This window comes from Haemaphysalis longicornis, unplaced genomic scaffold (genome assembly GCF_048455015.1).
Source record: "Haemaphysalis longicornis isolate Haplotype H1 unplaced genomic scaffold, Haemaphysalis longicornis Haplotype H1 scaffold_12, whole genome shotgun sequence".
NCBI classification, from domain to species: Eukaryota; Metazoa; Arthropoda; class Arachnida; order Ixodida; family Ixodidae; genus Haemaphysalis; species Haemaphysalis longicornis.
The window spans coordinates 73,899,348-73,923,083 of NW_027526225.1; positions in this window are offsets into that span (position 1 = coordinate 73,899,348).

Sequence of the window (23,736 nt, forward strand, 5' to 3'; positions counted from 1 at the left end):
GGGAACAAAAAGAAAGGTTGCAGAGTAGTGTGGACATACGCATTTATAATACTAGTGAAAGATGCGTACTCGCAGAGAGTACGTTCCTTGGGATTAGCCAGGCTTAAACCGTAAATTCGAAATCACTGGAAGGTTGAATATTTGCTTCCTCTTATTTATAATTTTTGGTTTCGTTCTAAGGTTCATGATTTACGTGGTTCGGGTCAGATGAGAGGAACTGAGTGTGGCTTAGCATGTTGGAGTGCGTTATCATGTGATATGCCCCAATACATCACGGTGTTTGTCTGGCGGTTGTCCGCGACAATGCGGATAATGACGAGTGCTGTCCTCTTCAAAAGCTTTCAGCACGATGATCGTAACGTTATGCAGACGGTCACGTTTCAGGTTCTTGGCAACAAAGTGCCCTCCGGAGATAAAGCAACCCGTGGAAATCTCCTGCAGTATAAAGGAAAGAAGCCTTTTTGCTGTTTTAGTGGCACCACTAGTTCGCGTTTTTGCGCAGATGCCAACAGCCCACAAATTCCCTCAACTCGGCGGCCACAAATTACTTTTTGCCGTAATGACATTTCCTGAGTAACTCGACTGCAGTATGGCTGTTTTCTGACTGCACTCTTCCTCCCTAAACTTGGAGCCGTTTCATTAGTTTGTTTGTTGCGACAGTCTCTCCCGAAGAGCCGACGTACTTTTCTAGCGTGCTCCGATGCAGTAGCTGCCGCAGATTTCTTTCCCACACAGCATCGGCACCTTTACTCACAACATATCGCTTTACTCAACACACATTACTGAAGCCTGGTTCCAACCAAATCGGCCGCGCCTGATCGGAAATATTATTCTGTTCCGTGACAAATTTCACAATTTTATCTCCTGCTAAACCGGATTGCGGGAGGGCGTTCAGAGTTTAGCTGCTTACTTGTCCGCATATTGCGGAATTTCTCTGAGTTTACCACAGGTTCGCTGAAGTTATTTGCAACCGGCAGTTTAGCCTCTGCAGTTTTACTTGAGGAGGGTGTCAGTTTTTTTCCATCTCCGCAAAACACCCGACAAGGTAAAATGTTATCTCGTACTCCTCAGTTTTCCTTAAACTTAGAAGCGTTCCCGACCATCCGCACACTCGCCCGACGCTGCGTTCTTGTGTCTGGTCTACTGGGTGCGGATTCAGCGTCGGGTTCGTCTAGAGGTGAGCATCTTCCTATTTTCCGTACTGCGAGACACCGGGGTGTAGCGGTAATGTGAAGCGAACACACGATGGTTGTGGAGCTTGGCTTCCAGTAGCTACATTTGCACTCCATTTTCTGGAAGATGTTCCACACAAAGAAATTCCGGAGTTTATCTTTACCGGTAGGTCAGTGGTAGAAAATAAGATTTCAGTGATGGGAAATAAAAATACGCCTTCAAAAAGCGTTTTAAACAAAAATACAAAACAGCGCTCGCGCTCAGAACTGATGATGCTGATGATTGGATTTTGATCTAAGTGCGCCAAGGGAAGGCTGTTTTATGTGGGCAAAGTGACAATAAACATAAAGCTTTTACTAAAAATAGTCGTGAAAACACATAAAAGACCATGAAGATAACTGGTGTAAAGTACCAGGTGGTCAATATGCCTGATATGTGCTGGGGTGCAAAAGCTTGACATCGCAAAAAAAAAACTTACAAGTACGCTTGTGTGTAATTATGGGGTCGTCCCCTAAAGTATGATCGGTGTAGCATAATGTGTTGTGTGTATAGTTGGGGGAAGTGTTTGTGGCGTCTTGGGTGTAGTGCCTTGCTTTGTAAGAGAATATGGATCCCGAATAGGCTGGGTCCACACCTCCTACCCAGAGGCTTTGGAGATCCAGCGAGCAGGCGGGTGTGGGCTAAATGTGTGTGGCCTATCGGTAACCTTGCTGAGGCGCCTTCTGTGTATTTTTGGCGTGTGTTGGTGGTGTATGGTTCATAGTGTAGTTTGATTACGTGCGATGTGTTGTCTACGGGATCACTCCACTCTGTGAGCCACGTTTTACGAAGGTGTTGTCTGATGTATGGCTTGAGGTCAGTGTAGGGTACGGTTGATACGTGTACCGTATTCGTGAGTGTAGCACCAGTGGCTATTTGACAACCGGTCTCCTTTCCCGCAATCCCAGAGTGACCTGGAACCCAGTACAATGTTATTTGAAGGTTTGATGCGTATGCTGAAATAATAGCATTAAAAACAACATTGATCACTAAATTTATAGAACTATTTGCGAATGCAAGTGGGCGTACAACATTTAGGGAGTCCGTGTACACAAGGGAAGTTCAATAACGTGATTTAAAAAAATAAAATACCGTACGCTTGCCCTGTGAATATACTGTTATAAAAGTTCATTCTTTTGCTGACATGAAAGTTTAGGCCAAGCGCAGCAAAGACAGTCTTGGGAGCATCGCAATAAAGCTCCGCACACGGGTACTTATCCTGAAAAAACAAGAAATTCCGCGGAATCACAATTATTGGTGACCTCTTTCTGTCAAATTAAGTGAAAGAGAGGTCCCACGACACAAGGCGAATATGCCATGGTGGCATTTAATCAATGACTTCTGTCTTGTGGATGTCTGAAAGCGGGGCTGCATGATTAGAACCTCGTTCTCTCACTCTGAGAAGAAACGGCATGGAAATAGATGAACGATTTAAAGAGTTTTTCTGAGGATGTAATATTAATGGCCGAACTCAAAGTCTGATTTGTCCGAGACATAAAGTTTTGAAGCATACAACAGGTTCATGTACACTCTTTCTTGGTGTAGGAAGCATCGCACTCTACGTTCCGACACTTGGACAGGGCTAGTGCGGAAACCGCCACATGCAACGCGAAGGCCAAAATGCAGCACTGGGTCGAGTATGTTTGGTGCCGTATTTGTTGCCGTATTTGTTGCCGACCCACACACGACACTGCCATAATACAAGTGAGGTTTCACCAGGATGCTATAAACACGTACGAGCTGCTTGTCCGCACCATAGGATTGGTGGGAGAGGTCTTTAGGAGTGTTTACAGTTTTAAGAAAGTTTTGCGTAAACTCTTTCATATGTGGAACTATACTAGTTTCTTATCCAATATTAGGGCTCAAAATTTGTTCTCCTTTTTAGCAGGAATCGAAACGATATTAAGAGTAATGTCTGGGTACGGATGAATCCCACGCTTCCTGGAAGGCACAACACAAGTACTTTTTCCTGGATTGCGTAAAAAAGCATTATTCTCTGCCAAGCTGCCAGATGTTTTGACACCAGGTTGGACTTCACAGATTGACATATTCACAGATACATAGAGTGACACGTTCACAGATTGACGTATTCATACACTAAAAGATATCGGTACGCCGTGATTATATATAGAATATAAAATTGTAGGTGGCAATACCTTCCCAAGGGAGTGCATGTTTACTATGAACAGAGTGCCGCTTATAAGTACACCTTGCGGCACGCCGTTTTCTTACACATGAACCCTTTACAGCGCGCTACCAACTCTTGGGCGAAATATCCTATCAGACATGGAAGTAGCAAGGGTGTTTAACATGTTGCCTAAAACACCGAATGACTTCCCGTCACTGAGAATGCCGTAACGCCAGGCGGTGTCATACACCTACTCAAGGGTTAAAATACGGCGTTGTGCAGAATTGTTTATGAATGAAAACGGCCTTTGTGTACGACTAAAGGGTGAAAAGTTGGTCATTCGTGGATCGCCCCAACCGGAACCGAGCGTGGCAGCTCTCGAGAAGACAATTGTACTGAAGAAAGTATATAAGTCTCCTGTTTACCATCTGCGTCAAGTGCTTGCAAAGGCAGCTTGTCAGAGCAATACGGCGAGAATTTGTACGTAATGTTGAATCCTTCCTTCTTTAAAAAGGCTACTACTTCCGCCTCTTTCCAAGACTTTTGAAGGCCCCCGTATTCCAGATATTGTTGTAGAGGTGTATAAGTTTTGCAAGCGTCTCTGCATGTAGATGATGTGTCATCGTGTATGTAATGCTGTCGGCACCGGGAGCAGAAGGCTTACATGAGCTCAGTGCAGCCTTCAACCGATGTAAATGTGGAGTGTAAGAGGAATTTCAGCCGTTATTTTTATGTAAGGGCTTCTTTTCTGCAGGTAATACTTGTTGCATAAACGTCTTCGTGTAGTGTGCAGAACTGGACACGTGTAAGAAGTGTTTTCGACTGTGCTGGCCTGGTCTTCAAGTATGTCCCCATTTGTGGTGACCAGAGGCAGGCTGTGTGTTTTCGTATTCGTTTGAGGTATCAAATTCCTGTCCAGACTTTGGGTGGTGCTGTGTACGAGTTGCTGGATGGGAGGAAGGCGCGCCAACACTCGGTTTTTCCTTCACGACGCGCACACTTCCCAAGTGCTGTTGCGCATTTGAAAGATATGAGGCTCTTTGGATTGGGGTATTAGCGAAGGACACCTCACGCCTTCTTCGGGGTGTCTCTTTGTCGCCCACAGACCACGTTCAACCAGACCCTCCTTGGTTTGCGCGGAGCCCCGGAGACCTTAGGCGTTGATTTGGGCGGCGTCCAGGATATGCGCCTTCAGGAGGTGGTTTGCCTTCTCTTCATCTAAGTGTGTTATGAATGTGTGGTGTAGTTTCGATGTTTCTATGAATGTAATCTAGTTTGCTCTTGCTTCGATAAACGTTTTGTGCAGATGTGGACAATTTAGAGCGCTACCTGTGCATGTTAATGTAGTAGGTAAGTGGTCACCACCGCATGCGTTTGTGCCAATATGCCACACAGGAGATGGGAAGAGACCTGCAGAGGTGAGGGCCATATTTAGGTGTAAGTATGTGTTGTCTGCTACATTGGTACGAGGAATACCGTTATCTATGGAAGTGCTATTACAGTACTGATTTATAAGGGGTGGTTACACAAGGCGCGGTAGAAGAGAGCGCCGCCCAAGCAAGGGACTGAACCACACGCGCGACGCCGTCAGTATATTCTTCATCTTCCAACCTTGATGAAGATCCCACTCACAGCGCATATAGCGTGCTCTCTACACCGAGCGTATGAAAAGTCTCGTAACAGAGCCCCCCTCCCGTAAGAGCACCATCTCGGTGGTGCTCAGGGCAGAACTGTAAGCTGTGAACGGTAGGGCTTTCCACGGACGACATGGAATATGTCAGTTTTCGGAGGGCGGGACAGAACGACAGGTGTAATTTAACAGTTCACTTTAGTCACTTGGCGCAGGACATGGTAGGGGCCGCAGTAACGGGACAGAAGCTTCTCAGAACGGCCTACTTGGCATGCAGGACACTACAGCAGCATGAGGGATCCGGGCACATGGTTTCGGGTGCTGAGGCGCCACTCATAACGGGACTTTTGGGAATGTTGGGATCACGAGAGCCTCGAGCGTGCTATGTTGCGGGCAAAGTCAGCACAGGCAATGGCAGCTTGCGCATATCTAGAAGGGGGCATGGTTTGTTTGATGTCCCAGACGCGATAGTCATCTGTAACCTACATGGAAAGCATATTAGTTAAATTTCGGTTACATTTCTCCATAAGACCGTTGGTCTGCAGAAGGTGGAAAGTCGCAAGTTGTGCGTGCTTGCGCAGGGGCGAAGGATGTCGTCGACTACGCCTGACCAGCAGCTGTTCCGCGGTCATCCAATAGCTGACAAGGAGCACCATGATGTAGGATCTCCTCGTAAGGGAGCAAATATGTGGCATCGGTAGCGCAGTTGGTTGGAAGGGCCCGTGTTATTGCCGAACCGGTCGAAAAAGTTGTGGGAACTGCAATCCACCGATTTCCTGCAGCAAACTTGGGAAAAGGGCCAAGCAGGGATTACCCTACGCGTGAAAATGGCTCGCCAGGTATGTCCAGTGGCTGAAGACGGCGAGTGGGCTGCGTCGTTGGTGCTTTCCGACGTTGGCACTTGTACACTGCACCGGCGTAGGGGCGACTAGAGCGGTAAAGCCCTCGTCAGAAGAAACGACGTTGGACGCTGTCGTATCTTCTGGGAACTCCTAAACAACCAGCTGTTGGGTGGTCGGGCTGTTCCTTAAGGACGGCTAAACCAGGATCTTCAGGCTCAAAAGGAAGCAGCTCGGGACCTTCCGGACGTATATTCTTACGACAGAGCACATTATCCTTGAGTTGAAAGAATTGTACTGATGGGTCCAAACGGCCATTACTCAGGCGTTGAATGCCCTGTCGCAAAAAATGCGTCCCGCCGTTGCTCTTTACCAAGATGTGGGGAAAAGCAAATCGCCAATAGTGAAGCAAATGCTTCGGAATACGTAGGCTGAGGAGGTTCGACGGGGTAGCTTGACAGGCAGTCGGTGTCCTGGTGCAGTCGTCCCGATCTGTACGCGACCGAATAAGATACTCCTGTAAGAGGGGAGACCAACGCCCGAGGCGGCCTGTTGGATCTTTCAGTGATGCTACTCAACAGAGCGTGTGGGGATCTGTCCCGACGGAAGGCGGTTCACCGTAGAGCTACGGAGGAAATATTCTACAGCGCACAGAAAAGCGAGACTATCCCATTTAGTGATTACGAGGCGGCTGGCACAGGCAATCACGAAATTATTGCCGGATTGGCGCTAAGCCGGGACGGCTCCAATGCCATGGCTGCCAGCATCAGTCCGGATTTCGGTGGGAGCGGACACATCCAAATGGTCTAAAATAGGCGAAGGTGTGAGGAGATGTGCCGGTGCAATGACGGGGCTTCGGCCTGTGCGAGGCCCCGTGCAAGGATGGTGTCCTTTTTCGAAAGATCGGTTAAAACACAGCCGATATCAGTAAAACATCTTATAAAACGGCGGAACAATACTACGGATGTCTTTCGATTCGCGGGGCACACGTAAGTGCTTAACAACTTCGATCTTACCGAGATCGTCACAAAAGAACATAAATGGCCTCGTGAAGCCAAAATATGTTTGCAATTGTTATACCGATTGCGCCATTACCTCTGTCTTCATGACCGATAAATATTTTCTAAAAAATGGCACCAGTTTGAGTGATTGAAATTATTCATTGAGAAAGTTGCAGAAAAATTAGTAAAAGTGTGTCTGCTGAGCCTGTTGTGGTGTGTACTCTTCCTGAATAATTTATTTCAAGCCGTGTACTGCACAAACAATACACCCATCTCCCCGAAGGGAACCATGAGTAGGATTTGGAGCGTCATGGGGGTTCCATGTGCGTTTCCGTGATGTTGGTTAGCCAAATTTGGTGTAAATGTAGTGAACCCCATACTGCTCATATGTCCTACTCAAGGTTCCGTTCGGGGAGATGCGTGCAATTTTCCTTAGTGCATGCATATATACGCGAGTGAGACGAGATTGAAAGTGGTATCTAACGGTCTGTTAGTGTTTTTGCTGGTGCTCTCACTTAATTGTGTCAGCACACTCACTGACGGGGCTGTTGCTTCCATCCTACTTCATCTGAAGAATCACGGAGTCAAGCGAAGCATGCGGCCAATCCCTAGGCCAATCCCTAGGGGCATCCTGCCAAAATCATCATCAGAAGTGCTGCGGACGGGGCGACAGCAACGTACACGCCCTCCTCTTCGCAGCTTTGTCTTCTTCTCCTTCTTCGTCTTCAGCGGTTCCCCTATGGGAAGATGACGACGGTGGCGCATGCGCAGGTGGTGTGTGGACGCCGGACCACCGCCGAGGCCGCGGGACATACCCCCGAGCATAAGATTGTCTTCTTCTCCATCTTCGTCTTGAGCGGTTCCCCTATGGGAAGATGACGCTGGCGCATGCGCAGGTGGTGTGCGGACGCCGGAGCACCACCGACGCTGCGGGACATACCCCCGACGCTCCGCATCTAAAAATATTTCGGTGGTGGGAAGGAAGAGCATACCTCTTTAAGCGCTCTGATTTTACATTTCTTTCCGCTTCTAATCTGCGGAGATAAAAGTTGGAACTTTTTAATATTCATAAAATTAAAACTGTTGTGTTTTTAGGAGGTCGCATATATATGCTTGAAGTATCAATGTACCCATCTTATTTTAGAAAACGGCCTAAATATGTGCGAGGTATTTGGGAGCAATGATAACTAGTGACAAGTATCTATAATAGTTTGAACTAGATTATCTTAGTAGTGGTGAGGTAGCAGATTATTCACGCGCTGTGCATTTCTCGTCATTTGGCCGTTGCAATGTTTCGCGAACTGACCTTGTCTGATGTCTTATCTACTGAGTACAGGGAAGTCGCCTGCTGTTCGCCAATATTATGACTTTCAAGATGTCGTAAAAATCATTTGTAAAGACAGCAACGACCTTGCAATAAATAAAGCCCGTATAGAGGAATTGATATTACGAACAATAGGGCGGATGCATTGCGGGTAATGGAAGAAAAAACCAGTAGTCGTGTGAGGTGGCTGGCTTCTTAACTGTTTTTGTCTGCAAAGAATAATACTGGTGGTTACAACAAATAATTGAAAACGTGTTCAGTGGTTGTTAAGCAATAACGACTGCTCCGCAGAAACCCGGTAACAAAATATGCTTTTACAGTTACTTGCCATGTAACTATTAGAGTTAGTCCAGAAAGAGAAGAACGCTTACAGCAGCGGCAATCAATTCAAGGGACGTGTGGTCACGTGCAAATGGCTGAGGCACAATTCAACGCTTCTTCCAATCGGGTCATGGCGTAAAGAGTACTCCAAAATATAGATAAAGTTGCAAACAAAACTACTCTCTTAAAACTCGATTGTGAGGCTGCGCAATACTGCTATTTTGCTATGACCTCTCGTCAAGCTTCTCAGAAACGGCGCCATATTTGGTAATAGGCCAGCTGAATTGCCAGTAGTGCTGTGGGATGGGGGAGTGAGCGTGCGCTGGCTTGACCCGTTGGTGGAGTGGTGACCATCCATTTATAGAGCGCTTTCCACTGTGCAGTGTAGCTGCGTTGGCTCCACTCGGCGCCGAAAACGACAATTCTGGTACCTACAGTCAAACCCGGCTCTAAGGAGCCCTGATAGAGCAAATTCTGCTATATAATGAATAAAAATAAATCAGTTACCGAAATTCACGCGAAACATATTTCTTATAACGAGCTTCACATCTGATATATCGAACTCGGCGTGACTAGAATGGCTGCTAAAATGTATGGTCTCGGAGCGGCGATTCAGATTTTGATTGGCTACGACCACTGAGCAAAGGCCGTGACTGAGACTTTGCACATTGCGTCTCGTATGAAGTGGAATGGCACCCGGTACTTTCCGTAACTTTCCGACGGGCGGAATTCACGACGGAACCCGCCCAGTCAGTTTGTTCGGACCAAGACGGCAGCTCGCCAACCTTTTTGATGCTGTGGTGAAAGCAGTATCCGAAGATTTTCTCAGTTTCGACGACGACGTGGCCGTCACTGTTAGCTCTCAAAAGCGGGCACCGTCAGCAGCAGCGTCTTAATAATGATGAAAAGTACCGAGGAGGCAGACGATGTCGGGAGTGAAAGCCCCCCGACAATAATGAAGTGCTTTCGGCAGTCGATGTCCTCCGCCAATACTTTTTCAATATTGAAGGACACAGACTCGAACTGGTGCAAACAATGTATCGTGTAAAGGATGCTGTGTTATCTGACGCTATAAAAATGAGAGGGGAAACAAAAATCAGCGCTTTTTTTTGGGAAGGAGGCAGTTAGGGCGTTAGGGCGGAAAGTAGCTTTATTATTGGCAATATATTGATTGTTTTGTGTAAGGTAATGGCATACTTTATTTTGTTCGTTTCTGCATGGGGGCATGGCAAGGGAATTTCCGCTGATTGCGAACTCGTAACAAAAAACTCGTTTTAGGCCGGTTCGGCTATATTGAACTATTGGATATATCGAACTAATCGTGGCGCATATTGCAGTTCGCTATAACCGGGTTGGACTGTACTACAAAGGTATACCTTGTCGACACGACGTCACTCGGTAACTGTAAATGTAATATTATACCTTTCGCATTCAGAACTTGTACGAAGGGCGTGCATATCCTCAAAATTTTCTTAGTAACAAATGTCAGCAAATTAAAGTTATCAACCCCGATTCTACAATTAAACGCTTTAAATGCACCCACAATTAGTTGTGCAAGCAGTGTTTATATAAACAAAAAGAGAAATAGCTTGCAGTTCACTTTACGGAGCAGAAATTCCGGAATGCTGTCGTTTTTTTGCTATACTCTGAGCATAAGCGAACTCGTGTTCTTCTAATGGGTCTGTGATACGTGACAAAAGTATTAATGTCGCCAAATTTTTCAAGTACACACCTCTAACGAAATCCACAACCGGAAAATATTTTTCTTGACACACCACTACCAACTTGCTTAAAACGTCCCCATCTATCTGCAGACTGAGCAAAACTGCCTGCAGGTAAACGCCATGAAAATTTGATTTGTCTGCTGAATAAAAAACTTACAGAGCCGTCTCCATCTTGCAGGCAAAATGACTATACTTTTGTGTGATGTAACGACACATCGCACATTTTCTATTCTAGGAAACTACGAAGCACATCAGCAAACTGCTTCAAAATTTAGCAGACGGTATGTCATAACTAAGACGGGTATTCTTTGGTACATTTCACGATGGATGATGTCCTGGCGAGACAAAACAATAGGGTGTGACGAGTACAACACGCCTTTTGTGTTCCTAGTGACATATTCAATCTTTGTTTACATAAATCTTGCAGTTGAAATTAGGCAGGTATTGCCGGACAAATAGCTTGCACGGAGCAAATATATTATTTCCTCATTTGCGGCTGGGCACTCCGAACGCATTAACTCGCTATGTAGGAAACATAAACCCCCAGGCTTGGAATATATACCCCGATGGGTCGGAAAACGCGCTGTTGATTGGCACCTAAGGAAACCGCTTTTAATAAAGCTTAACAAATTCCGTCGACATAATTTTTCAACTGAGCTGGTAAAGACACCACAATAGAAGTTACCGATAATGGGAAAACGAGATGCTTATATAGGCGCCGAAACCAACAAATAGTTGTACCGCACACATTCGGGGGCGGCCTTAAGAGGGGCGCTGTCAAAACAGCACACGACGAAAGGGCACGCGACAGAAAAGCACCGACATAACAGCACGACGTCAAAAGGGCACCCGACAAAACAGCACGCGACAAAACAGCACGGCGTCAAAAGCGCACGCGACGGAACAGCACGTTGACAAAACAGCACAGCGTCAAAACAGCACAGCGACAGAACGGCACGATTTTATGGAACGCCTAAATGGACAAATATTTTGATTTTAACGTGCATAAAAACACTTTAGTGGGCGCAAACTGCTCTCTCTGAGGTTCTCTTCACGTTTCGTTACTCTTTCTCGGGAAAAATACTACGGCTTTAATTATTACAGCATGTGGGATATCCAAAATGAAAGAAGCAAAAGCCAGGGACGACATTTGGTAAAACTTTTGTTCCTTTTTAGGTAGCCCTACAATTTTTATGATAATAATAATAATAATATTAATAATAATAATAAGAAGAAGAATAATTTTATTGCGATACTATTGTTCCTAATTGCTTCGTCACTTCTGTACTTCATCTGTACAGCACTCTGAAGCCTGTGTTTCCGGTGTTCCCGCGCCTTAAGATGGAGGGAAAGCCAGGGATGCCTTATCAGTGAACTTTGATCGCCCCCGCCGCGAGCTCGACATGTAGGTGGCGACAGCGTCGCGCTGCTAGTGTGGATGCTCCGCTGAGCGGCCCGTAAGAATGCACACTATGGGCGCGCTTCGTGCCTTTTTCTTGCCGTATGTGCGCACGACAGGTGCAAGCAAGAGTGGTATGCTGTGGTTCGGTTACTCAACGTTCAATGTATAGCATGGAAGCGGCAGTCAGTTTTAATTATTACGCCAAAAAACGCGACGACCCATCGGGAATCTCAGAATGGCCGTAATTGTGACAATAAACTTGTACGCTGTGGCTCGTAGCAAGCTCGATCTTTCCAGACTATGGCTTTGGGCCTTCAATAAAAGCATAAATAGAAACAAATCAGGAAGCCTCGATCTCTGAACTTCAGTTTACAACGGCAATCTCAATCGCTTTCACTGGTAGCATGACGCATTCTTGCATTTGTGGGATGCTCTGAAATGGTAACACTACATAACTGCCCCGAAATTCCTTCTAAGAGCTTACGATATTTTTTGTGTGTTCAAAAGGCAACATAAAATTACTGAATTTTGATCAGCGCAGAGATATAAATGTAACCGCTCTAACGGGTCTTTTAAATGAAATTTTAGCGACTCTGAAGGAAGGTTTCATGAATAACGGTTTCGGATCACCTATTTACGGCTTTCGTCGCAAGTGAACTTGCGAATTGAATTGTCAACGCACGCAGTACAATCAACATCTCATGTTTAGCTAGGTTTTCGCAAAGGGACAAGCAGGCTTACAGTGTGCAAACCAAGCTTCTGGGACCTCACAGTGAGCACAAATTTTCTGTGACGGCTGCTCTGTTGAAGATTTGCGTTTTTTTAGAATCTAACAGGTGCCTGCAACAGCGAGATGTGTTTGCATTCTTGCGTATAAGGTCGCTTACGAACCCTAAAGACGGCAATAAATGAAGTTGCGCTGTTGCAGATGTAGTAAAACATTTCCTTTTTATTTATCGTTGCAAATCAGCGTAACGGGTTCCCGGTAACTACTTTGTTTTGTAAACTGAATATCGCCTTTGTCTTGGCATTTAATTCTTGAGGGTTGGTAAAAAATTAAATTCTGCGCATTTCATTTTTTTTCGGGAAGGGGGAGGGGGGTCCTGCCAACGTTGCAAGAGCGGCGAGAAGATAACGCATGTAACGCGCGCGAAAAGCCAAACTATGGTTATCAGTATTATTTACAATCGAAACTACACTAGGCGTCGTGTTCTGTAGCGGTGAAAAAGCAGTACACGTATTTTCCAAAATGTATAACCCCCCTTTGGTCCGAGATTGTCCAGAAATTGTGGGATGCCTTTTTCAAAATTGTATTGAAAGCAAGCATCGTGGAAAAAAAAAAAAAACCAGAGAGTCATGGCACACACCCCACACACATGTGGGCAACAACGTGCATTATATATTACGCGTTTTCTCCTCTTTCTTTAAACTTAGGTCTACCTTAAGAGGTTAAGACGTGACCAAATTAGGCATTTGGTTATGCTGAGTGAGACACATTTCTGGACAAGGTGATTCATGCCGGATTTGAAAATGATCATATGAAAATGACACACGAAATGCCACATGACTGACGCAAACTCACAACTGCTTAATTTTACCGAAACATTCCCCCTAAATACTCTTGCGCATCCATAGAAACGTATTTTAAATAATACGTAAAATTAGCAACTCGATACAGTTGAATAAGTGTTTATTCCTCCTCCTGAGTATAACCAACGACGGTCCAAAAATGGTATTTATTTTAGAAAAGGTACGGGAAGGACACGATCACACAGACGTTTGCGGGTGTAAAATACGTGTCCGGTAATGTATGGGCGATAGCGCACGGGTCGTGTGCACTCTAAATGTTTTTGTTTGTTTCTTCTTTCTATAAGGACACAGCGCAATTTTACAAGGGTGTGGAATTTGCACGCGTATGCACAGGTCTTGTCGCTTCTTACCCGTTTCGCGTACTAAACTTTTATCCTTTAAATAATCGCCACGCCACCTTCAAAAAGCACCCTTCGACGTTCCCGAAACGGCAGACGACTGCACTCAACAATAAAAGGAAAGTGCAATGTGTGGAAGCAATGTTTATAACACGTTTCGCACTCAAGCGGTGACCACAACGAAGATGTTTCGTGGAATTAAACCAGCGCATAAACCCGCAACGGCCGCTGATTATTGCGTTTCTAGAGGAAACAAGCACGCAGAGGTTACTATGTCATTGCTTACTGCCAAACGAGCACACATATTGGTTGTTTTGTCGTGTGCAGCACGCGCCTTGCGCCGCACGCAACGTGAAAAAGCAGACGACGCGAGAGCGCCGTCCACACTAGGAGCGGTTCGTACCGCCGCCGCCAGGGGCCGACTGTGTTCGCGCTCGGGGCGAATAGCAGGGGAGCAACTCATTGTACGTCTCCGCGTGCGCATTGTACGCTCTGCGTTCCACAGCAGCCACTGCCCCTTTGTTCGTCTTGGCGGCAACAAAAGCCGACCCAACCCTCGTTTTCGCTGAGGAGAGGGAGGAGGTCGAGGGGAAACGAGAGGGGGCAGTTGCTAACATGCGCATTGAGTGGAGGGATTTTGAACACGAGCCAGTTTATTTTGAGAGCGGGACTTGGAAACAGGCAAAACGCGTTCGGGTTGTTCCGTGCTCCACCCGTTCTTGCATCAATCGTTGCATCAATCGTTGGCTTTTCATTGTACCTTGACAAGTGACAGTCTTTGATTCTCGCAATTTCTGGGAAAGTAAAGCCATCAGAAAGATGCACACGAACATGTTTATGTATTTTAGCGAATGAACTGCATATGTTTCTGCACAAATGCGGTTCCCAACAACAGAGTTAGTTGTTTATGGTGAGTGGCCTGTTTTTATGAGCTCACCTGCTGCCGTCAGCAATTGTTAGGCTCCCGCAACACTCCGGCAAATTGAACAAAGCATGTTAGCCAGCAGTCTTCTAAGCCTTGCAGCAAGATAATAGGCGTCATAGATAATAGCTATATGTCATATTTTCGGGGAAAATCAAAAGTATCGAAGCTGCAAGCTGCAAAAGTATCAAGGTCCAAAACCTTAGTGCCGCTTCGCTTGATTCTAACTGCAGATATCGAAGCATTTCAGATGAAGAGCACAGTATCGCAGCTTAGGTAACGCAATAAACCATTCATCGGGTAAAGTTCGTTTTTTTAAATAGCGAGAAATCGGCGAGCGTGATCGCTAGTACAGCTTTATGTTGTCTGATATTCAGTGGTGCCGGCCCACTCCCATTTTCGATACATCATGTAACCTAAATAATATTGTGCCTGTAAAAGCGCTCACTGTACAGCCTGAATCGTGATACTCGCTTCTCAAGCGTTAATAAACGAAAGGATACCAGCAATGGAAGCACGGGAGAACATACTCGTACGACGACAAATTCGCATGCAGCATTTATTTCAAATAATTTCAGCCTTAGCAAATATATTATGTACGGACCGATGCAAATACATTGTGCACAAATACAAACTGACAAATAAACTGACCCCCTCCCTGCTTCCCTTATACAGGCGCTCATGCATAGGTGAAGTAGTGGTGGGACATTTTTTTCCTACTTTGAAGTTGGGACATGTTTTCCGGCACCATTTGTTCCGGGACTATCAGTTCCGGGGCCAGTAGCTCCGGGACCATTTGTGCCGGGACCATATCGCCCGCACATCGTGCGTATGGTCTTCTGCTTAGCAGTTACACAGGAAAAAAACAAACACGCCTCAAGTTTAACGTACACTGCGATGACGTACACTGCAAACACCCCCCGAGATTAGCGTTGCAGATCCTATAGCAGTTTTTTTCGCAATAAGGCGGGTGTTCGCGAACCACTTCCGTGCTGCCGGAGCCATGCACAGCGGATTGCGTATAACGCGGCTCTTTTTACGCCGCACCAGGCACCCTGAAACAAATTTGACGTTCTCTTGCATTTAGCAACATATGCCTGCCTTTATCTTTAATAAACTAATTGTTTCTAGTAGAGCTACGGGCTTTTGGGCCTCTATTGATGCTGGCGCGCATGTTGGTATGAAGGCCGGATCACAGTCTAGTACGCCATGATGATTAAGATGATGATTATGATGATGATGATTAGAAGCCCTCCATCTGTATCGGGACGTCCGTTGCCACCAACCAACTTGCCTGTCTTACTCTACTCATTAAACCTACCCTTTATTACCCTAACGGGTTAGCCCTCCGCCTACCGGTTTTAAACTCGCTTCTCCTATTGCCGTTTTCCGCAGCGCCACCTGTAGGGGCTGGAAAGAGCGGATAGCGTTGAGCCGCTGAGCCAAAGAAAGCGAGTTAGATGCCCGCAATGGTGGTTGCATTTCAAATGAAGGAGAAGAGCGAACACGCCGGAGTGTCGCCGTTTAAATGCACGTGAAGAAGTGTGAAGTCCTTCACTGCGGAGCATCCCATATTCCAAATTTAGCGTTCTGGTTGTGAAGCCTAAAAAAGCTGAGAGAAATGAAAGCTTTTGTGTGCTTCTTTTATTGAGTCCGCACTGCGAATACAAAAAAAAAACGGCATCAAGGCAAGAAAAGACCTTAACCCGGTACCGAGGCATGCTTTGCAGCGGCCGTGATCTTTCGGCTCCCACAAGAAGATCTTCTCTTGCTGCTGTTTTCTTTTTCTGCTGTTTTATCGAAAGTGTAAAAAAAGAACAAGTGCCAGTTGAAATAGGCATGCCTCAGGTTATCATGAGCCGCTGCAACCCAAATCACCTGGAATATGATGGAAGCGAAAAGCCGAAGTGTAATCCTTAAGCGCTACTATTCTGACGGATAATTTGCTTCTTAATGAAGTCCTACACCACTTAATTCTAATTTATACATGGGGGTTTAATTTGTTTAACAGCACAGAGGAGCTCTTAGTGGGTAAGAAATATTTCCGCAACAATATTGCGCGTCAAAGCAGCGTCCGCGAATATGAGCTACTGTGGATCGCGGCTCATTGGTGACCCGGCAGCTCACATTCTTCACTTTAGTGAAAAAGACCGTCACTATACATCGAAGTTTTCAAAAGAATGGCGTCAATGAGCAAATGAATAATTCAAACAACATTTATAAGAAAAGTAATTAAATAATAGAGATCCAGGAACAATCCTCAGTAAATTAACACAGAAAAAAGTGTTCACGAAATATGCAGATTCATGGCTCTGCGTTAAATTACCACGAAAAGGGCACAGATGCCGTCTTCATAAAAATAGATCCCTGAATTCATGACCAAAAACCAATCAATACAACGGGATCGAGGAACCACCTTTAATAGGCAATTACTGGAGTAGTCGTTTCATAGAAATAATTGCACATATAACCATGCGTGAAAAAGAAAGTAATACGAACAAGTAAAATCTGTAATTGATATCAACGGCTCACTATGTTGTGTTGCTTCAGCCTATCACAGGCACACCTAAATCTCTTCCTGTACCGAAATCGCCCTCCACTGGAATATGCGGGTGCCTAAATGTCCATGTACTGATATGTTCCTGCACAGATAAGTCTTGTAAAAATAAGTTCAAATGAATGTGCTTTTCTATTCCTTACTTGCCGCAGAATTTGGATTCCGTTCCGGCGAGTGCACTATGCCATACTACCTAGCAACGCCACCGCACCCAACTTTTACAGTGCTCATCTCTAGCAGTGTGCTGTTTTGTCGCGTGCTGTTTCGTCGCCGTGCTGTTTTGTCGCCGTGCTCTTCTGTCGCGTGCTGTTTTGACGCCGTGCTGTTTTGGCGCCGTGCTCTTCTGTCGTGTGCGGTTTTGTCGCTGTGCGCTCTTGTCGCTGTGCTGTTTTGACGCGTGCTGTTTTGACGCGTGCCCTTTTGACGCCGCGCTGTTATGTCGGTGCTATTCTGTCGCGTGCCGTTTCGTCGCGTGCTGTTCTGTCGGTATACCGTATTCGTAAGGGTTTAATGTCATTCCAGGCTGCACTTCCAACGTATCGAAATTGAGCACATCGATTTAGACATTCACGGCTTTGGGCACCATACAACTTCGATGTTTCATTAAACTATATTTGAGAAGAAACCACTCTGTGGACGACCCAAGAATTTATCTCTAATAGAGAGGTGATGACACAAAATGCCCTTTTTGATTATTGGAAAATAATATTTGGCAATTAGAGAGTACTTAAGGTGTTTTGTCGCCTTGTTCCTATAGTAATACTATTCGTGCCTCCTGTATATGTCTTTCCGGTTGTGTTAAATTGGGACATTCACATGCGCACCCCCACGTTTAAAATGAACGTTTAGATTTCAAAGCAAGTTGGCCTAGATTAGTACACTGTCATCAAGCGCCCGGTGCTGCGATGCATGGCTAAAAGCAGCAGTGATTCGAGGACAGTGATGCATTAACTATGAAACCTGGAGGCAGTATAAGCCACAACCAGGCGTGCACATAAAATCTAGAACGCAAAGAGCAAAGAAGACGTTCATTAACACCGCACATCAACACACCTTCCGCCACAATCAAAGAATGTACTTATAAGGCAGACAGTCAGAGAGAAGGTAAATGGCCGGGTATATGCTCCTCTCTTTAGAAATGTCGATAAAAGACGATAGCCTTTGTCGCCATGTGCTAAGTAAATGTCGCTTTCCTGATGATCGCTATCCCGATAACTTCTCATGCCTTTCCTCTTCCTTTACGCTCCTTCCAAGGTAAATACACAAGAGGTTTGCTGAAGCAGTTTACATTTCCAGTGCTCCACTGCATCAGGCCGGGTGCCTTGATGTCAGCGCTGCCGTACGGCGGAAATGCGCATGAATTGAGGCACCCTACTATAAGGTTTATGAAACACGTTGCCCTACTCTACGAGCGTTCTAAGCTGAACGTGGAACCTATCTAGTGGAACCTTTCGTTGTGGTTACGGCTTTAGTTTTTTATATGCCGCAAGTTAGCACGGGCTACCGCAGGCGAAGGGTTGCTGCCGTTGATTTAGAATTTTATTTGCTATGAAAAAAACCAAATGTACCTGAACGTTTTAAGAAACACGTTAAATATCGCTCATGTATTGATTTTCTGCCGGATATATGCGTAATATCTTGTTCTTTTTGAACAATGTTGACAAATATGTACACTGTCACCGGACGTAAACCTTCAGATTTGGCTGTGAGTGTATGATACTGTTGGTCAGACTGTTTTACTTATCCGGCAAGCTGAATCGAGTCACAGAGTTGAACAGGCATACAGATGGACAGATGGACAGAGATACAGACAGAGGAAAATTGCATGGTTTAAGTAGCCCAAGAAAGACTTTCGTCCTTAAAAGAGATTGAGAAGTCACTTTATCTACAAACCAAGTTGTCTTAAGGACGTGCTGTAGCCGCCGGCCGTTGTTGCGGTTTGGTCGGCCATGAGTAGTTGAACGTCCGGTAGCGAGCTGCCTAGCCCGTCCTCCAGCTATTGGATGCTGAAGAGCGGTGGGGTGGTAGGTTGAGAGGAGAAGCCCACGTTGCGTGAAGTTAAGTGTCCAAGGTGTCACAAGGGCATGGGGGGGGGGGGGGGAGGTGGTGGAGGGAAGTTAGAGGGATAGATCTTGGGGAGGAGGGAAAGAGGGACTTGGTCTGGAGGAGTCTTCATAGGCGTGCATGATAAGGTGTCGGCACCCATGCCAGATTGTTGTTGGCCCCTTTATTTTCCTATTCTCCCCAAGCTCTAAAACCACATTGCTCTCTTGCGCTCCTCGACGTTCGTGTGGGATGTGCGGGCACGGCTGTGGCGGGAGAGACGTTAATCCTCTGTTACCTCTCGCTAGGAGAGCAGTCGATCGCCTGCCGATCCAGCATCGGGGGGGGGGCAAAGTCCTGTGTTGCCTAAGCTTTCGTGATGCTCCGTGGGTCACCTTGTTGCTTTCCATCCCAGTATGGGTCATGGTCCATGCGATGTCGACTGGTTGGGGAGGGGTAATGTGGAGGAGAATATTATGTGGCTAAACGGAAATTCTACTTCTAATGAAGTTTTGGACGGTCGCCTTTGAATCAGTGATCATAATGCGTGGCTGTGGCCTGGTGGTCAGCGCAAGGGCTATTGTCGCTTCCTTCGCCGTATCGGGGTGAGAGGTGCAAACTTTGAGGGAAGTGAGTGGGGGAGGGTTGGGTTGAATAATTACCGCTGGAGCGAAGCAGTCTGCGTGTCGGCACTCTGCGGTATCTACATAAATGGTGGTGTGAACATGCGGTAGCACTCTGCAAGGGCATGCGGGCTGGAATTGACATCCGCGTGGTGTGCTGGATGCATGGTGCGCGGGAGGAGATGTATGTGGGTGCAGTCTCGTATGTCCTGAGAAATGAACATTTGCTTGTTATACGTGCCGGGATGCCAATTCCGAAGCGGCGAAGAATCGGCCGCCTTGTGTACATTGTAGAGAGGTGGCGTAGCTCATTATTACGATATGCCTCTAATAGCTCATCGTCAGTGCTATATAGTCCAAACAGTCTGGCAGTTAACGGGGAGTCTGACAGTCAACGCGTAGAAGGAAATATTTATTGCATCCTTGTTCGCCTTTTGGATGAAGCGATCAATTTTGTCTATGGCGGAGGTTGTAGGCTTATGGTGGGTAAGTGAGTACGGGATCCGATTGATGTGAAGGCCTCAACTAGACGTATTCTGTCTCTCTCTTACACACTATGCTGCTTGCCAGCGATTTAACAAAATACACCAATTGTCTGATTGACTTCAGAGATAACTAGAGAGAGGCATTGACCATTACCTCGATTGGGTTGTATAACGAGGCCAAGCACATTTAAATTTAGAGATTGCATCTCTGGGGTTATCCGGTGGCCGAGTAAACCTTGCATGTTCGGTGGATGACAACAAGACCGGGTAGGGATCATAAGCAGCGCAAATTTTTGGGACAGCTGGATAACCCAGCGAGCTGCGCCTCCGACTCCACAATATGGGCACTAGAAAAAGTACTCCAAGCAGCAACACGCTTCCCTTTTGGCTTCCCTGGTGAAATCTCTCGAATAATTTCGTACAGAAAATCGTCAAGGCCACGCCACATGCACGTGCAGACCAAGCCAGCGGTCACGTGGACACCCGCGACCGGTTGCAACGCGCGCCACACATTTAGCCCGAAGCAGGTGTCGGAGATAGTAGATATCAAAATCTACCCGGAACCACTCAAGTGACAGTGTTGTTATTGATTCTCCTCAAATTGCGACGTGAATTCCGGGTTTTGAGGAGACCGCTTGTCGATTTAGAAAGTCACCGATACAAATACTCAACAGGAATGTACTGGTAGATATGCGCTGGTGTGTGCTACTGCCGGTATCTGTAGACCACCACAGGGAAAGAGAGTGTCCAACCGCTGCGACGGCAGTCATATCTCGCTCCGGATAACTTCAAAGGACCTTTGCAACCTGGACCTAAGGGCTCATTGCAGATTCCTATGTGTCTTCGGTGTTGATAATTTTCTTGTTGTGTACAAGTACAGTGACCTCTTATTCATGATGTTGTGCAGAAATTTTAAGGATTTCTTCGCTTTTTACTCCTGCTGCGGTGCCTGCTTTTTATATAAAAGTAAGAAGCAAAATATCCCCGTGTCTGGACCACTCGGTGCAGTTTAATGATCCCCAAGTGTTGTAAATTATTCCACAGCCCTCGACAATGATGCGCCTCATAACCAAGCCATGGCTTACGCGCATGGAACCCTATAATCGGAATCTAGTAGCCTTTCTTGGTGTACTTAAAAACGAAGATATCGGTCTTTTTGTACGTCCCTCAGTCTGTCTGCTTCTTGATTCAGCCCTTTGCCTTAAAGTTGAAACAATTCTTCTAAAAAAGTATATATTGGAAGAAGCATTCCAAACTACAGAAACTTGAGGGGTAAGTCATACAAGTCGCATTTTTTAGAGGAAACTAACCCTCACGCACGCCTTAGGCGAAACGTGAGTAGATGAGCTGTGGTACCCACATTATTTTAGTTAGAAGTAGAACTTGGATTGGTGCATAGGATAGCAATTGAAAGAAAAAAACAATGCGTCAAAAAGCGCATTGTGTCAAGAGACGCTCGTGCGTGACAAAAGGAAAAACAAAAGCACAGAGGCAGCCCTCGGGCTGTTACATACAGAAGCAGAAAAAAAGAAAAAGAAAAAAGAAGCATGCTGTCCTACAGATCACGAGCCACCAGTGCGAACGCCGTTGTAGAACCAGCCAGAGCAAACGTTTATTCATTTCACGCCACGGGAGGAGAAGAGCGGGAGGGGAGGTATAACCGTCGAAAAAGCTACGTTGACTAGATGGGCGCACAGCTGACGTCCTTCTATGACATTTGCAGTAAAGCAAGCAGACAAGCGGCCCATTTTTTAACAGCCGATGTTTTAATGCTCAAGTTCAACCGGTACATTGCGTGCTGAAAACTCGGCGCAGCAACGTGGAGAGGTGAAACCTTCTAGGGGAAGAAGCACGACGGAAAGTGGCGTTGAGTCAAGGAGTCGACAAACAGGTAGGAAGAGAGCGCGTCGGGGCGCAGATGTTCGGGTGGCACGGGCGCTTCGGGTATTGGCCGCGCCTAGTGATGACATAAAATCTGACATGCCGGTTTTCTTCTAGTTGAGAGAGACTGCGTACGCCCTGCGACATCGGTGTCTGATGCCCCGATAAATGGACAGACCTAACAAAAGCCAACTTAAAATTAGTGAAGACCACCAGTTCCCTAGTTTCCTGAGTCTTCACATGTCAATTCCGAAGGTGGCCGAATTGCGAAAGTGGGCGCTGGCAGAAGGTGGCCAAAATTGTACTTGGCTAACATCACCCCCCCCCCCCCCCCTACCCCACCCCCTGTTAATTTCTAGTCAAATGTTTACAGCGCAGATACACGAAGGGTGTGGGAAGGGCGTGGGAATTTATAAAGGCAACGTGGGCTTCTTTCTGTTTACAGTCAGCCTGCCTTTCTCTAGCATATATTTCGAAAGCCAACGACTGCTCGCAGAAGGCGAGGCGGTGTGTGAGGCGGAACACGTCGCTAATATTTTGGGGTAATGGGGAGTTTTAGAATTGGAGAACTGAACGTTGGGGGCCCCCAAGACGTTAGGAAAACCCAAATTCAACAGGCACGCGGGCGACGAAAAGGTCTTCTTTAACAGCTCGTAGCGGGCTTCTGATGCAAGCAATCGAATCCCTTGAACTTTAGGCTGAGCGTTGCGGCTGAAATTTCATTGCCGCTATCGTTACAGTGGCGAACGACGGTCGATAACACAACTTTTCACTGCACTGTCACCACATTTCTCGTATGTGGAACTTTGAATCAGTGGTGAATGGTCTTTAAGCGATCGATGATCAAGATACCTGCAACGGCCTTGGCCGATTCATTAGCGCAGGTATGGCCATACTTTGCCCACTCGACACCGTGCGTGAACCGGCCGGTGGTGCCGGGACCAACCTCCGCGGCCGGTCGGCGTAGGTCGGGGCAGATATTTAAGCATCGCTCGGAAAACCACAGCTGGTAACACAACCTAGCACCATTTTTCACCGCACGAACATGCACTTTCACCAATGTGGAACTTCTTTTCGGTGACTGGTGTGATTTACAAAGCGGCGACAAGTTGTTCTGCTGCGGCTTGCGTCAATTCGAGCCGCTTCGTCGGCCGTCCGGGCAGGCATGGTGGGTGCGTGTGCGGAACGTTTTTGCGAGCATTAAACGCTTCATGATTTGATGCTTTATAAATTTTTTGAAAATCAGAGAAATCTAGAAAATTACCTCGGCGATCGTCATCGCATACATTGTTGACCGGGGAAATGAGCCGCAGCTTCCGCTTCGCTAGGATACGACATACACCGCCACTACGCTCAAGTTGTTAGCGGAGAATGAACCACATTTGAATTTCATGTTGAACCCATTAATACCTTCTACACCAGGCCAGGTAGCTTTGAATCCTTCAATAACAGCCTCAATTTTTAAAAAGACGGATTCAGAAAAAAATTTGGGGCTGCATGATAGTTAACAAGAAAATGGGCGCCAGGGACGTTGCTTGCAAATAGTCTAAAAATGATTGCTCAAAGAATTCGCAATGTCGAAGGTCAGTAGACAATGAGTCACCGTGAGCAATTGATATAATGAGCTTATGCTAGATAGCATTATTCCGGAATTCATAAACTAATTTTCTTTTTTTTATGTTCTCACCCCCCGTATTAAATGCATTGTCGCCGTAA